Genomic DNA, 15913 nt, shown 5'->3' on the forward strand with positions numbered 1-15913 from the left:
GTTTTTATAGTTTCTTGGACAATGAGCTATCAGTGAGCACTCCATCCTCAGTGACAGTATGCTTGCCAAGCAACCTTCATTAGCTTTCCTTATGTCCCGTCTTTCTTCTGTTCTTCACCCCTGATCTCTGGAATTACACTCAAGTTTCTTGTCTTAAAATATGCTTTTTTGAGTAAGCCCAGTCAAAAACAATTGGTGTCAATGTTGGCCCTATAAGTCAAATTACCTGGATGAGATTTTCAAACTACATTACTTAGTGATCTAATGGCAATAATGAAATAGTTCATTACTAATGCTAAGTGAAGTGATAAGATGTGGCCTGCAGTAACACTATATATTGGTTAAGGTTCTTCAGAGGAACTGAATTAACAGAAATATATGTGTAATATTGTAAGGGGAATCTATTAGGATGAGAAAGGGGTGTATCTACAATGGCTACCTGTGGGATCAGTGTGTGTGCCGGAGAGTCTGATGATCCAACAGCTGCTTGACCTGAGAAGATGGAAGCCACAGACAAAAGAGAATCAAGGTTGTAGCATCAGCCCAAGGTCAAAGGCCTGGAAGCTCACTATAGAATCATTGGTGTGATCTGTATGGGAAGGGTTAAGAGAGTGGAGAGGAATGTTCAAAGGCAATGGTGAAGACTGAAGCTCTTCTAAAACAGGGATACTCTTTTTTAATTACCCCTTTTATTCTGTACAAGCTATAAACCCATTGCTTGATGCCACCCACACGCAGGAAATATCTTCTCTCAGTTTACTGACCCACGTTTCAGTTACACACAGACACACCCAGAACTGTGTTCCACTGATCTGCTAGGTGTTTCTTAATCTATTCACATTGAAATACCATGATTGATGGTTACATGTTAGAATTATAACGGCATTCACCCCAGGTTAAAGGGGTGAGGTGCAGGCAAAACATAGGCACTGCAGTATGTTGTTCTTCAGTGTTACGAGGCCAACGATGATTACGAGAATTTTTCACTAAGAAAACTCTCTTAACTGCATTGAAACACTTGGCGCAAGAAATGGAGAAGTCATGGCAGCTAAAAGCTAAGTAAAAATATTCTTAAAAAGATAGAGTGTTCTATGGTAACTTTGAAGGAGAATCATGTTTTGCAAGACTGCACTGAAATTAGGTCCAGGATCTTAAATATGTAATTTAAGCAAGTCTTATCAGTCATGTTATGGCCTGTGGGAGAGCAAGTGGGACAGCAAGGCTTTGTTCCGGATATTCAGACGGACCATGCCCACCCTTGTGAACTCTACAGGATGGCTGAAGCAAACCCCTTCAAGTTATCAAGGGAAGCAACCTCCTGTCTTCTAGATACAGTGAAAGGACATTGTCCAGGGTAGCTGCTTTTCTGCATGACACAGTTAATTCACTCCTAATACCTCTAGGCCTTCTTACAGTTAGGTCTCAGCACAGCCTGATCAGAGAAAATATAATTTTCTGGAGCAATCTCCTGAAAGCTCCAAGAGGAATAACCTACACCCTAAAGAATTTGCAGGATCCAGGAAAAGAGATGCACAGAGTATTGGCCTCGAGTGGAGAAGGTAGCTATAATACCAGGTAGACAGCATTGGTTGGTAAGAAAAAATTCACTGATAAACTGTTAAGTGCTCAAGTTATGAATTTCAATGTCAGCAAACATTTCAAAATTATCTTAAAAATCTGTTGGGATGAGTTCTTAAATCTTGTACAGGAAGATGACCTTTCATAAATGAGGTAGATGTGCTAAGATTTTGAGATATAGCATTGAAAAAAGACCAGAAGGCTCATGGAGATGGAACTGTCAGACTTAATTTATAAGGCAAGACCTAGAAATTTATCATTTCCTAGTGAAATCTCCTGAGGGAAGGCAGAAAACAGTCTCTTAACCAAGACGTAAGAAACCCAATCGATGCTCAGAAAGGTCCTGACAATTATATAAAAGTTTGATGAAAATTGTCATTGTAAAGAAAGAACTGATGATTAGAGAAGCTGCCATATAACTGGCTCCACATTATCCTTGAGCATGACAGGATTTCAGAATAGTAGAGCAGAACATCCAACTATCACAGCCATGGTGGATGTATTGATGATGGTGAGACCAAGTCAGATAGTCAATAAAAGTGTCTTAACAGGCATCTTTGGTTTTGAACAATGGACCATGGTGTCTCCAGACATGAGACAGCTAGACTGCTGGGTAGTATTGCTGAGTCATCTTATTGTATTTCTTTTTTTTTTTAACTGCTAGCTGTACTTACTGTATTTCTAAATATTAAGAACCACCAAGCAGAAGTGTGACATCAGTTACTGCAATGGAAATTTGAGGTTCTTCTTCTAGTTTCATATTTATGTTAAGACTTAGAAACCACGTATTGAAGAAAGGCTGAGTTCCCTTGAGAATAATCTTTTAATGCCCCTGTAAATGCATACATATACTATTCACCCAGTCCTTTACTATAAGGACCTGTGGAAACTTGGTACATTGTACATTGAGAGTAAATAAAGTACATACTTTTTTGAGCACTGTTAAATCTGGAATCTGATCTTTTTGATGCTAGTGAACTCAAAACTTCATCACAAACTTTAATTTAGAGTAGTGATAGTGGGTGCCAGGTGATTAATGAAAATTTAAACCTATTTATCTTGGTTATTTTCCTAATCACCAAGTACACTTTATCTTGAACACCTGGGTGGATCTTCACATTTTGTCCTTGAATAAAGGTTATTATGGTAGGAAGTATCACGCGAAACCTCTGCAGTTATGCACACACACACACACACACACACACACACACACACACACAAATATTCCTATATGTATATGTGTATTACTTCCTTATGTGGAGAGCAAGAAGCAATTTGTATCCCAGAAAGAATTGCAGAGATTTTTCCTACCATCAGAGATTTAAGGAATGGAGAAGTGGTGGTCCCATCATATCCCAATACAGTAGAATTTTCTGGGTCAAGGAGAGAGAGAGAAAGAGAATGAGAGAGAGAGAGAGAGAGACAGAGAGAGAGAGAGAGACAGAGAGAGAGACAGAGAGAGAGAAAGAGAGAGAGAGAGAAGAGAGATCATAGCAAATAATGGTATGCGATTATAAATTTTATCAGGTTATAACTCCTATTCCTAATTCAAACTAAAGTACCTTTAATGGAGCAGATGAACAATTTTTGGCACTTTGTATGCATCTCTTAATTTGAAGAATATATTCTTGAAGATCAGGGATGGTCAGACTACAGATTCTGGGCCAGCTATGTAGATAGGACTGCCTATCAGAGAACACACACTACTGAAGGGTCTGGGCATTTATGTTAGCCAACCTCTCTCACTGATAGCTTCTATACTGCACAATGGGCCTGAATGCAAAGTAATCATTTGGCAAGGATAGAGGCTGAGATGGGCTCCCTCTGATTCAGCTAATGTTGTTTTTTATGTTTTAGTTTTTATTGTTATTAGCATGTGTTTGAATTATGTAATGACTATATTCCTTGAAGGAAGTTTGTACATGCACATACCACATCTTAATGTTTTTATCCCCCTCTCCTCCATTCTGCTTCTGAAGGCCTAACCTACTAGCAGTAGAGAAAGAAGAGATTAATCTCGTGGGATAGGTTGATTACAATTGGACATCATTCATCTTCCCATGGAATGGGAGATACAGAAATTTGTGCTTATAGGAGTTGATCCTTAATGTGCATATGTGTTTGCATTCTTGTCTGCAATACCTCAGCTGACCTACCATCCAAGAGCTTACAGAATATTTGACTTGTGTACATGATGTCTCATACATCACACTAAGTGACATATTTTATAGTCAGATAAAGTAATGGGTGCATGCATATTGGACGCACTAATCGTTCCTTGTATCCTATCACCTGTCACTCAGAAGCAGCAGTGGTAGAAATCCTGTTAAAGTTTCACTTAAGAGGTTAGCTCAAGAACAACACTTAATAGCAATGGAATGCAATCTTCTATGATATGGTATGGGTGTGTGGGTAACTGGGTTTTTACATAATTTATGTTTCCTATTCTACAATCTTAGCCTCTGTAGGATTAGAAGTCTGATAGATACAGTGGATTGAGAATGATTCAACCATAAGAAATGTTGGAGTCCATTGAACACAAAGCATATTCCCACAGATATAAAGGAAGAAAAGAAAATCTATTTTTAAGGGTAATAACTACCAATTATCCTGAACAAATAGGATTGGTGTATCTACTAAGGATATGAAGAAGAGCGTGTGGAATCTAAGGGTTTCAGAATATACAACATTACACAGTATATATTATAATGTTTTATGTTATATATTGTATCTTGGTGCTTCTCTATCCAGTTGTACATTATCAAGTTGATATATATATATATATATATATATTTACAATATATATATCTCAACTTTTACTTATCTTTACCTTACTTTATCTGAAGTACATATATATATATATATATATACACACATACACGTACTATATACATATATATTCATATGCCACTATGTATAGTGATACTTCGGTTCATGTAGGTAAGTACTCAAAACATTTCCCAAGAACAAGCCATCTCCTACTAGCTTAAATGAAACAGAAGAGACAAAGAATATAAAATATGATGTAAAACGTGGTTAATGCAGTCCATCCCTTTTACAGTTAAAATAGTTCTGGGGAAAATGGCCCTGATTGTGTTCATTCTGGAAAGATGGCTTGTGGCTATGTCGGTCACCTAATGAAGAGTTTGCAAACAGAAACAAAATTTTGCCAAATGCTTCTGTTTGTGAACCAAATTGTTTGCAAAGAAAAACATTCATGATCTAAGGTACCACTGATTTGCAACAACTCTGATCCAATAAAAGCAAATAAAGTAAGTTCTCAGGTCCCTATCGTGAAGATCTTTGTCAATGCCCACCAGGGCATGAACCCATACAGTGAATGTGCTGATTGATGGTGAGGGAAATATAGACTGTTGGCAGAGCTTGGAGAGGAAAGAAATATTAGTTATGATTTCAGATCCAGCGAGAACCATGGAAATTGAGGCTGTTTTACTGACCCTCAAGCAGATTATGGCTGATCATTGCCTTGAAGGAGATCTTGTGACTGAATGGACTCCTTAGCTCTTTTCCTTGTGGGGAACTGGACATACTGATGGGGCAAAATGAAGTTTAACTGTAAAAGGGATGGACTGTATAAACCACATTTTATATCATATTTTATATTCTTTGTCTCTTCTGTTTCATTTAAGCTAGTAGGAGATGGCTTGTTCTTGGGAAATGTTTTGTTGCCTACAGATACAATCTGATAGCATTGCAACTTCTCATCTCCTGACCCAGAGCCACCCTGATGATATATCTATGAGATCTTTATCACAAGTTGGTACGTGCTCTATGGACAGGGAAGTTAATTCCCTGTGAGATAAACCTCTGACCAGTGGAAGACTACAGGGGTTAAATTACTCCTTTTATTTTTTCTGTGGTGAAATTAGAAGATGACTAATTGTTAATGGGGTTGAGCAATCCTTCACTCAGCTGCAGAGAATTCTATAATGTAGCTTCATGTTCTTCCATTCCTTAGCTTCTCACTCCTTCCTGGCATTGCATGATCTAGTTTAGGTTAGGATAATCTTCTGCCTCCCAACCTGATGCACTGGTGCCCTCTGGTTATCCCACGGTCATAATAAACACTCAGTCTAATTGCATCTTAGGTGAAACCTAAGATGGCCATCTTCTAAAGAAACATCTCCCTGCTGCATGCTCCCATGAAGGCAGGTGGTTCACCAGATACTATTTCTAGATCTTTACTCTTCTTTCTTACACTTTTAAAATATATGGCCAGATGTGGTAGTGCACGCCTACTAATCCCAGCAGTTGAGATTCTGAGGCAAGAAGATGGTCATAAATTTGAGGCCAGCCTGGACTACACAGCAAGCTCAAGGCCAACCTCAACTACATAATGAGATGCTGTCTCAAAAATGTATGCCATCCAATTAAATTACTCACTGGGCCTTTGAAATATCTTTTGTGTCAGTCCATGTGTCCCACTCCAAAAGCTATCTACCTAATTCCAGCCTGCAAACATCTTGCCTGGTTGTTTCAATATCTGTCCTTTACCAGCCTCAAACAACTCTCTGCTTTTAAGCTTGCCTCCCTCCGTCTGGACACTGAGACAAGAGTAATCTCAGTAAAGTACAATTTGGTCTTGTCATTCACTGCTTAAAAACTTTTTCATGGCTCCTTACAGAACATAATTGAAAAATTCAAATTATTAATCTTAGCTTAAAAAAAACTCTTTAAAATTTCACTTCTGTTACTTTTCAGCCTTTATCTTTTGCTGCTTCCTTCCCCACAACCAGCCCCCAATAACATTAAACTATTTTCATTTCCATAAAATGAAGCCCTGTGTATGCTGGCTTTCAAACACCCTCCTCCACCTGATAATGCATAGTCAGCCTTTTGGGTCTCAGGAAATTCTCCTTGATCTTCTGATTTTGAACTTGTGAGTTTATCCCTACCTATAGTTTGTAACTAATGTCATAGCACTCACTATACTTTATTGTTTAACTTTGGATAATTTATCAGACTAATATTTCAAGGGTCTGGTCTTTTCTCTTTTGTTAAATTGTTCATCTTTCATAATTCTATCTTAGAAAGATGGATATATCCCCCCTCAATATTTCTCCAGTGTACTTAAGCAAAATGAAATGGCATATGAACAGCACGAAGTTGACCGGGAACTTTATCTAGGATAGTTTAAATCATTAGGACAGCCTAATCTTTTTCAGCTAAGGTCTTGGTCTGTTTTATGTTGCTGCAACAAAAGAAGTCTGAGAAGCTTTGAGAGCAAAGGGGTTTATTTGGCTCATGGTTCTTGTGACTGGAAGGCCCAAAAACCTTGGTGCTGGTATGCTGGTAGAGGACCCTGGGCTGTGTAATAGGTGGCAGGGAGGATGAAGGAGGGGAGCCAACCTTGTGCAAAAGAGTCGCATGTGTGAGCAAAGAAACAAGTGAGTAGGGAGGAGCCGGGCTCATTAATTTTACAACAACCCATTTTAAAGGGAACGAATCCATTTCTGTGAGACTGGAGCCACTCCCAGGACACATGGGACAGTGGAGGGCCGAGGCCCCATGACCTAACTGCCTTCCCTTCACCATATGAATCATAGGCACAGTTGCATTGGGGAGCAAGCTTCAGGCACATATCTTCTAGGGGAGCGAAAGGTCCATTTCCAAACTGTAATGGCCAATGGTTTAGAAAAAAATAGCTTAAATTCTAAACATAGATTCAAAACCATTTATTATCCTTCTACATTGTAGTGTTTTTAAAATCCTGCGTTATTTTGTATTGCAACAGTGCATCACAAGGCTGAATACATCTACTTTTTATCATTCATCTCACTGCAGGCTTTGCATCTTATGTGATAAAAAGATTACAAGTTAGGCTTCCTAGTGACTAATATAGAATAACAGAAAAAAAGGCTGGCGCGCTATTAAAGTGGAGTCCTCACAGAATACTGATATCTCCTCTCCCAGTAAGATGTAATCTATTTGCAGTAACATATGTGTGCAAGTCTCCTGAAATTACAGGAGCAAAGCTCAACACAGTTTAGATGCTTTCTTCAAATGTTGCCGGTGGGCTCTGCTGTAAGAAGGGGCAGCCTTCAGGAGCCATGTGGCATGGTGGTTAAAGTCACAGGCTTTTGACACCAACATTTGGGTTCAAATTATTACTCTGCATTTAGTCCCTCTATTTTCACCCTCTTCAGGTACAATGCAGAAAATAGTATTTGCTTCTTAGGACTGCAGGGGAATTTAAGTAAAATATCAGATATGGCACTCCTGGTAAAATCTATACAGTGATGGTGAAACATTTAGAGACTGAATGCCTAAACCGCAACCCAAAACCCACTTACTTATTACAAAGTGCCAACTCTGCAATTAAACCTGAATGCTCAACTGATGGGGTGATGCTGGGGTGACTAGACTTGCGTGCCAACAGAGCCCTCTCTGTATGCCCACTGCAGCATGAATGCCATAGGTTCACCACAACTGATCTAAACTATTCCTTATGGCTTGTATCTAAATGTTCCCCAAAGCCTTATGCAGACATAGGTGGGGCTTTCCAGAGGTGGCTGGATCTAGGGTGTATGGTGCTGGGATTAAAGGTGCCCCATGGTGGCTATGATGGCTACCTTCTCTATGGGTGGGTAGCCTGGATGGAAAATAAGGGACAGCAAGAGGGCTCCTGCTGTACCAGCTGCCTCTGCTGCTTTGCCACTTTTCTGCCTAATGCCTTGCCAAGAACTATTTCTCCTCTGTGATGCCCCTCTGCTGTGCCACGCTGCCTTGGAGCCAGCCAGCTACAGACTGAAACATCTGCAAACCGCGAGCTAAATAAACCCTCCCTTCTTTAACTTTGGGTGCCAGGTGTCTTATTTTAGCAGTAAGAAAAGTAACTAAGACACTATCAAAAAAGACATGGCAGGCATTCCTGATGAATTCCTAAAATCCTGGATGGGAAGGACATCTGATTAACAGAGCCTTTGGAACCAGAATACTCAGGCAGGGCTGAAGGTCAGGGCACCAGAGGGAAGTAGGAGGGGAGGAAGTGGGCATGGCTATTTTCTCCAGTGTATTTCTTATTAAATTACAGCTTCCAATCTGGCATTCAGAACTCTAGGCACTCATCCTAGGAGCTAGCAAGTCAGAAATAAATTACGACAAACCTAGTTCTCTTATGAAAAACATTCTCAGCAAACTGCGGGAGAGAGATAGGAGGAAGATCCATGGCTAATGCCCTGCTTTTAGAGGACTTTCATAACTCACTGGGACACTCGGGGATGTTTTGTGCTTTGCCTAGTCATAAACAGATAATGAGCACAGTGACTCACTTGTCAGGCAAAAAACTTGATTAATTTTTTTTTAGCAATAAGCAGAATCATAGTACATAACTTCTTTAATGCTAGCCTGCAATAAGCTGAAGGTTAATGTATCATGAATTCACATCACTTGCACATGGTAAAAATCCTACCATGTGTAGAATGGGTCAAATGGTTTTAACGACTTTTCTTAACATAAGAACTGCAAGAGTATCATACCCATAAAAATCATATTACTATATTTCTTATCCTGACATGTTTAATACAAAATTAATAGTTTATCACTCTCAAGCACTTTTATATTTGCACTGAATTACAAGTATTATTAGTTGGACAGAAGAAATATTATTGTTCTCTGGTTAAAGATGAGGAAACATTCTTTGAGAAGTTATTTTATTCGCTCAAGATCACATAGTTTGTAAACAAAAGAGCAACAACCCAAAGAAGTCTCCTGACTCCAAATTAAGAATCCCAATGGGTCACTCCTTTGATGTTCACATTCCCACGTATTGTCATGTTTACCTAAGCTATTTTTAGCATAGGTGCTTAGCAATTGATGACATAGTGTAAGACTTTAGATGAGAGTGTATCTTCAGAGGCTCACAGATATCCCCTGCCTGGACCCCATGAAGATACTGGAAATATAACTGAGCAACTCACACTTGTTTGTTCATCCATTCCCGCCTGTCACCCTTTGCTGGGCAGTGTTATGCTCTTGAAAGCTGACCTTACGATTTACAACAGGATTTCTAGACCCTGGCTTCCCGGTGGTTCAAACAGTTAGGAATAGGAATTCCTATTCCTATGCAGAGAACTGGCAGGAGGGAGCTAAGGAAAGTTGGGGTATATGTTCCTTTTTCCAGCTCTCACTTTAATGTGTAGTCTCAGGCTAGCTGTGATTACAGCTTCAGTCTAACAGCCCTCTGCAGACAGCTTTCTGTGCCTCCAGGTTTGTTAACCACTCCCACCTCTGTCCCCTTTAGTGCCTTGGGTGTCTACTTCCTAACCGTTAGTACCTCTAGCTCCTGCATCATTTCCATTACTTCCTTGTACCAGGCCCTTGCCCTTGAAAATATCTATTACTCCCCTGGAATTGTCTGAATTTAATTAAGCCCTCTGTGGACTGCTCAGATCCTTCCTGCTGTTATTATCGAGAAAGAACATTGCTGAAAGTACCTATTTTCTCTACAAAGATGACCAGTTGCTACCCTCTTATAAAAGGAAATAAATCGACATCTCTTTCACATGAGAGGAATATAGGATATGTGCGTGGTGACACAGGTATATCTGTACCTCAGAAATATCTGGAAAGCCATAGTCTCTTTTCTCTCCTCCTTTTGGTAACATCATCCTAATTTTCTTTTTGGAACCATGCTTTCTTTTCCATTCATTCTCTGCAGTCAGGAGGGGACTGACCCTACTCTCCAGAACAGGTTTGGTTTAAAGATAAGAACAGAGCAGAGTCATTATTTTTTGGCAATTGGCAGGAAAGAGAAACCCTTCTCCCTGGATTTTCTAAGCAGTGGAATCTAAGCCAGGAGATGCTGGTAACCATCTTCAGCATTATATAAAAGCCAAATAGCAAAAGGTCCATCTTAGTGATGATGAAACTGCTTTCCTGCCAACATGAGTAGAGTATTTGAGTTCATCCATATCTGAAATTTCCACTAGAAGCCAGTAATCTTCTTTTTTTCATAGACAGTATGATCTGTCTCCTTCATCCAGGAGAGTCTGTGATAAAGGAAAAATCTCCTGGTCAGTGACACCTGAAACTAATTGTAGTCTCTGTTATTTAGAAGTTGCAAGACTTTTGGTAAATTATGTTGCCTTCCTGGGCACAGATTCTTTATCTATAAAATGAGAGTTTTGTACTGGATGTTCTTCAAATGGCTTCTGGAGTTGAATATAGAGGATAAACAATGGGCAGCCTTCCAGTTCAGCTAGAACTAGGGAAGATTCTTCCTGAAAGTGAGCTCAGTCTTTATTTCCCACATATCCACCAGAGGACATAGACAGCTACTGGCACCCATCCACTAAAGGCTATTATGAATCACAGCCATACTCAGCCCTTGGTAGCCCAATTGGTATTCCTAGGAGATCTCCTTTACCCCATTTGAATTCAATCAGCCAAGTACACTATGTAATTTTCATGATATCTTTCTTCAAATCTAATCAATGCATCCAATGACCAAGTAAATATGCAGTGTCTGTCAGAAGTAAAATGTCATAGTAGGTATTGTGAGTATTAACATTCTGTCTTTTGTATACCCTCTGTAGAAGGGATTGATTTCATTTTTCTCAAAACAATGGAAGAGAAGCAAAAGAGTCTCAAAGTAAAGATGAAGGAAGAATTTGAAGAGTCCTCAATTCTCCTTATTCATCAGTTCATTCTTGCACTACCCAATGACCAGGACATCATCTCTAGGTTCTTTGCAGGAGCTTTATTTTCTGCTGTAGTTTACAAGAGAATGAAATTTTAGTTTAAATAAACTGGGCTTATGTAAAACAAACAAAACCAAATTATGTTACTTAAATTGTATAGCATTTATTGAGAGGTCACCTGTTTACATACCACATTTAGATGTGGGAAAGAAACTGTTATCATCTTACCCTGAAAACCCCGTGAAAAATGAAATCCTAAATTACTTCACAGAAGGTATTTTATTTTCTGCTGGAAGAAACTCTTTTAAAGGTTAAGTAGCTTTTGAAAACAATTTTAAGATTGTACCTTTTTTGACAGTATTTCTTGCTTTGTCTAGACACAAAATGGTGCTTTCCACAAAATGGAGTCTTCTATAAGATGGCGCCTGGGCACAGAGGAAAACGATTTTCCTTCTTTTGTGGTGAAGAATGGGATAATGTGTTCATGGTGACAATGGCACTGTTCTCTCTGGTCTTTGAGAAGCTAACCTGGCTGTCCATTAGGCAGTTGCCAAAGCCCACGGCCAGTGTACTTTGTGATCTTGTAGTCTGTGAGGGGTCTTGCGTGTCCTATTTTTTATGCTCCCTCACCCTGGTGCTTCTTGAGTTGTGGATCCTGTTTGTGTCAGCTGCCTCCTCCACCCCATCCTGGTTCTAAGTTGTTTACTTGGAAGCCTCTGGCACAAGCTTCCCTCTCACAGTGGCCCGTGGTAGCACTTTGGTCCTCATCTCTCATTCTTTCCCTTCTACCTCTGAGAGCCTGTGAGAATAGTTGGATTCCTGCTCTGCTTTGTTGGAGCTGATCTATTCTCAGTTGTCTTCTTTTGCTTATTCATGGCGTATCACCATCCCTATTTTTGGATTTTATTGCAGTTTTCCCACTTTGGTTCAGGAATTCCCTAAAAGGCGATTTCCCTAAATCACAAGCAGGAAATGGAGCACAAATCCTATGTTCTCTGCTTTCTCTCTCTTTTCTCTTTCTTTCTTTCTTTCTTTCTTTCTTTCTTTCTTTCTTTCTTTCTTTCTTTCTTTCTTTCTTTCCTTCCTTTCTTTCTTTCTTTTTCTTTCTTTCTCTTTCTCTCTTGAGTTGACCCCAGATACATGTCTTGTTTTTTGCTTCATGTTTCTCTACCTCATAATTTCTTCCAGAATCAGAAGGCAAATGTACTTTATCTTTCTGACATATAGGGTATCAACAAGAAATATTTTCTTTGTTTCATGCACTGATACTTCCCTGTTATTTCCTGGGCAACAAACCAGATGTTCTGATGCATTTGGAAGAAGATCATTTAAATGAGAAGGGTAAGTGTGGTAATCTAGTATGTCCTAAATGTGATCCCTGTGTCTAGAATATGCACAACTCTATGCTAACCTCTAGAAAGGGAGCTGAGGACAGGCTCAGAGAAGATACAGAGGTGAATAAAACATGATTTTTTCACTTCAGTGACTTTTGACCCAGTGAAAGAGATGGATTTAAGCATCACTAGGGGCAGAGGAAAGCACCTGAGTCCCTGGGATGTGAGATAAGACAGAGGTGAAAATTTGCGCAAGTTCCTTAAAAAACTGGCAACTTTCAGTCTAATTTCTTCTTCTTCATTTGTAGGTTAGAAACTATAGTCCCAAACATTATTGCTTGCTGTTTTTGAGTCTTGTCTATGGCTTGGGAATTTTCTCTTAGCAAACAGCAGGCCCTAAAGTCTTGAGAGTGTGATCCACTAATATTCTTTCTCTGCAGGCTATTTGCTAGTTGTGCCTTCACTGAGAGGAAATGTACCTCTTCTGATAGATGGTGATTAGCAAGAGGTACCCAGGAGAGGGCTGCATTATGTTAAAGCGGTGGTTATCTAAGTGTGCCTCTTTGTCATCAGGAGACTTGTCAAAAGCAAAAATTCCTAGGTCCATGCTCAGGTCTACTAAATCAGAATCTCTGGGGATGGAACCAAGAATGCTATTTTAATAAGCCCTCCCATAACTTCTCATCCACACAAAACCCTGGGAAACCTCCTTAGACTCTAAAGCAGCCAACTCAATGGTTGAGCCGTTTTACTTTATTGAGGAGGAATTTTCAATGAAGCCTCCCAATGGATTCTTATAAACATTAAGTTTGGGACCCATTTCCTTAGATGATTGAATTTATACTCCACCTGCACTGCAGATCATAGGTGGACAGAATCAAAGAAAGGCAGGTCTCTTCTCTGTTCCAGGCAGGCTACCTTAGTCAAAGGTTGCACGTCTGGGAACAATGATCATGCACAACATAAATATGTGCACACACAAAAGGTAGCCTTAGTTTCTGTTCCTCACTTATTCTTCCTCCAGACTTCTCTACCAGTTGATTTGCAGTGTGCAAAAAATTATTGCATTTGTAAATTAAATAAGGTTGCTTCTTGCTTGAACTGTCTCTGTAGGTTCACTTGCTTATGGGTTAAGTCACTCAGTAGTACTCTACTGTTCTGCCACTGGTCCAGGCTACGAAGGTTTACTTGAAATTTGGGCAGCCCAAAGAAAAGACACAGAGCTGTGGCAATGTCTGATGTGCCTTTACTATCTCAATGGCATTGGGAGCAATGCTGAAGAGTCATACTCCCCTTATATATGAAACACAAAGCCAGCAAACTGTCAAAAACTTAAATAACAGCCTACATGTGTACAAGTTCCCTGTACATGTGCAGGCTACATAACACATGCTGACTCACCAGCAAGCAGGAGACCTAGCTGAAAAGCTTGAGCTTGACCAACTTGAGTGCCCTGATCACACACTCTACAGCCTCCCGATCCACCAGTGAATCTTCCACATGGCTCCCCTTGCAAGAAGTATGGGGTGCTATTATACATAATCCACAGTGGTGGAGGTTACAGCAGCAGTAAGTAGCCCTACTCCTCTTTATAGGGACTTGGGTCTAACTCTGTTGCTTCCAAAGGTGGAGAATCTTGACCTCTAATGAAATGTGTGTCACTGGTTCCAGGACCCCTTGTAGTTCTTCCCACAGGTTACTGCTGTACAGAGCATTGTGCTTTTACAGGTATTCTCCCCACCCTTCTAATGTGAGAGTCTGGACAGTACTGCTCCTAGACTTAGCAGTTCAATTTCTGACCCATCCCAGGACAGGGTGGGAGATCTTGATGATCATAGGAGCCATCTTCATAATGCTTTTAGTGGCTTTTGCAGCAGCATAACCATTGTCTATGAGCCAGTGGAGCATGGAATGAGTTTCCTGTTCATATGGGCAGCCATTGTTCTGCAACTGCTGTCTAAGGGATGGGTGTCTAACTTCTCCATCTCCTGCCCAGAAAACATAACACCATCTGTTATTGTTTATATCTAGATGTCTTCCCAAAGCCTCAAGCACTCATAGGTGGGGCTTCAGGGAAGGTGACTGGATCATGGGGTTATGATAGTGCAGTGGATTAGTCCTCTTATGAATTTATAGTTAAATTTGATGTAGGGAAGTGAGGTCTGGTTGAAAGAGATAGGCCTCTGGGGTATAGCTTTCTCCCTCCTCCTTTGATCTTGCTCTGTTTCTTGTTGATGCTGCTGCCATGCTGTGACGCGTTTCTCCTTTGCGATGCCTCTCTACCACGCTGTCCTCCCTTAGCGTCAGGTGAAACTATGAAATCATCTCTCTAGACTGTGAACCGAAACAAACCTTAGACTTGTGAGTGTTGGACATTGTGTCTCAGCAATGAAAAAGTAACTATGACAACATCCAGCCCTGAATCTCATACCCACATCAAAGCAGAGGTTCCATCTGGCTTTATCTAAATCGCTTTCCTAAGTCTGCCTGCTCAGCCTGGGTGTAGGGGTGGTATGTGGTGACATCAGTCATTGGGGACGGAGGTGTAGCTACTCTTCCAGGTGCCACAGGCTGCTGCTGCTTCATCTTATATATTAACCACTGGATGGGACTTCTTGCATGGAAATGGCTTGGTATTTTCAGTATCTAGAATGTCTGTGAACTCTATTGTTTGATCAGTATGGATTTCTTCTGAAGATGATTTAGGAGCAGCTGCAAGCTTGTCTTTCAAACCCTGCTGCAGAAGACTCATCTTAAGGACACATCTACCTTAGCTAAGAGCAGGAAGAAACACCTACATCATTGTTCAAACAGCAGGAAGGGTAGTCTTCTCTAAGATCTCTCCCAGGGCATACATATCTTTCTCTATCAAAGTGGGGCATTTCATCCACCCCTGCCCGGACCCAGAGAATAATCCAAGCCAAAAGGAGGCTGGCCACTGAGACTGCATCCTCATGGTTCACATGCGGGCAACAACATATGCTGCCTCACTAGCAAGCGAAAGGCTTAAATAAAAAGCCTGAGCTCAGCCATCTTGCGTACCATGACCACACCTATGCTTAGATACTCTCCATGATCCTAGCTCTCCCCAAGCCGGTTCAGGGATGCAAGGGGCTTATCTGACCGTGCAAGGTCAGGGGAGAGGTAGAGTTATGTTACTCAATTAACCATTCTGCAAATCAGAATAGGATATGCCTATCCGAAAAATCTTTCATTTCAATTGAAAATCATTTGAATTTCAAATTTTCATGCTAATTTCACTAGAAAAGACACTTTGCTGCCACATTCTTTAAAACTGCCACAAAAATTTGCAAGGCTGTGGGATGACTGGACATGTAT

Source organism: Cavia porcellus, unplaced genomic scaffold (genome assembly GCF_034190915.1).
Source record: "Cavia porcellus strain 051 isolate PalLab524CR breed Dunkin Hartley unplaced genomic scaffold, mCavPor4.1 scaffold_31, whole genome shotgun sequence".
Lineage (NCBI taxonomy): Eukaryota > Metazoa > Chordata > Mammalia > Rodentia > Caviidae > Cavia > Cavia porcellus.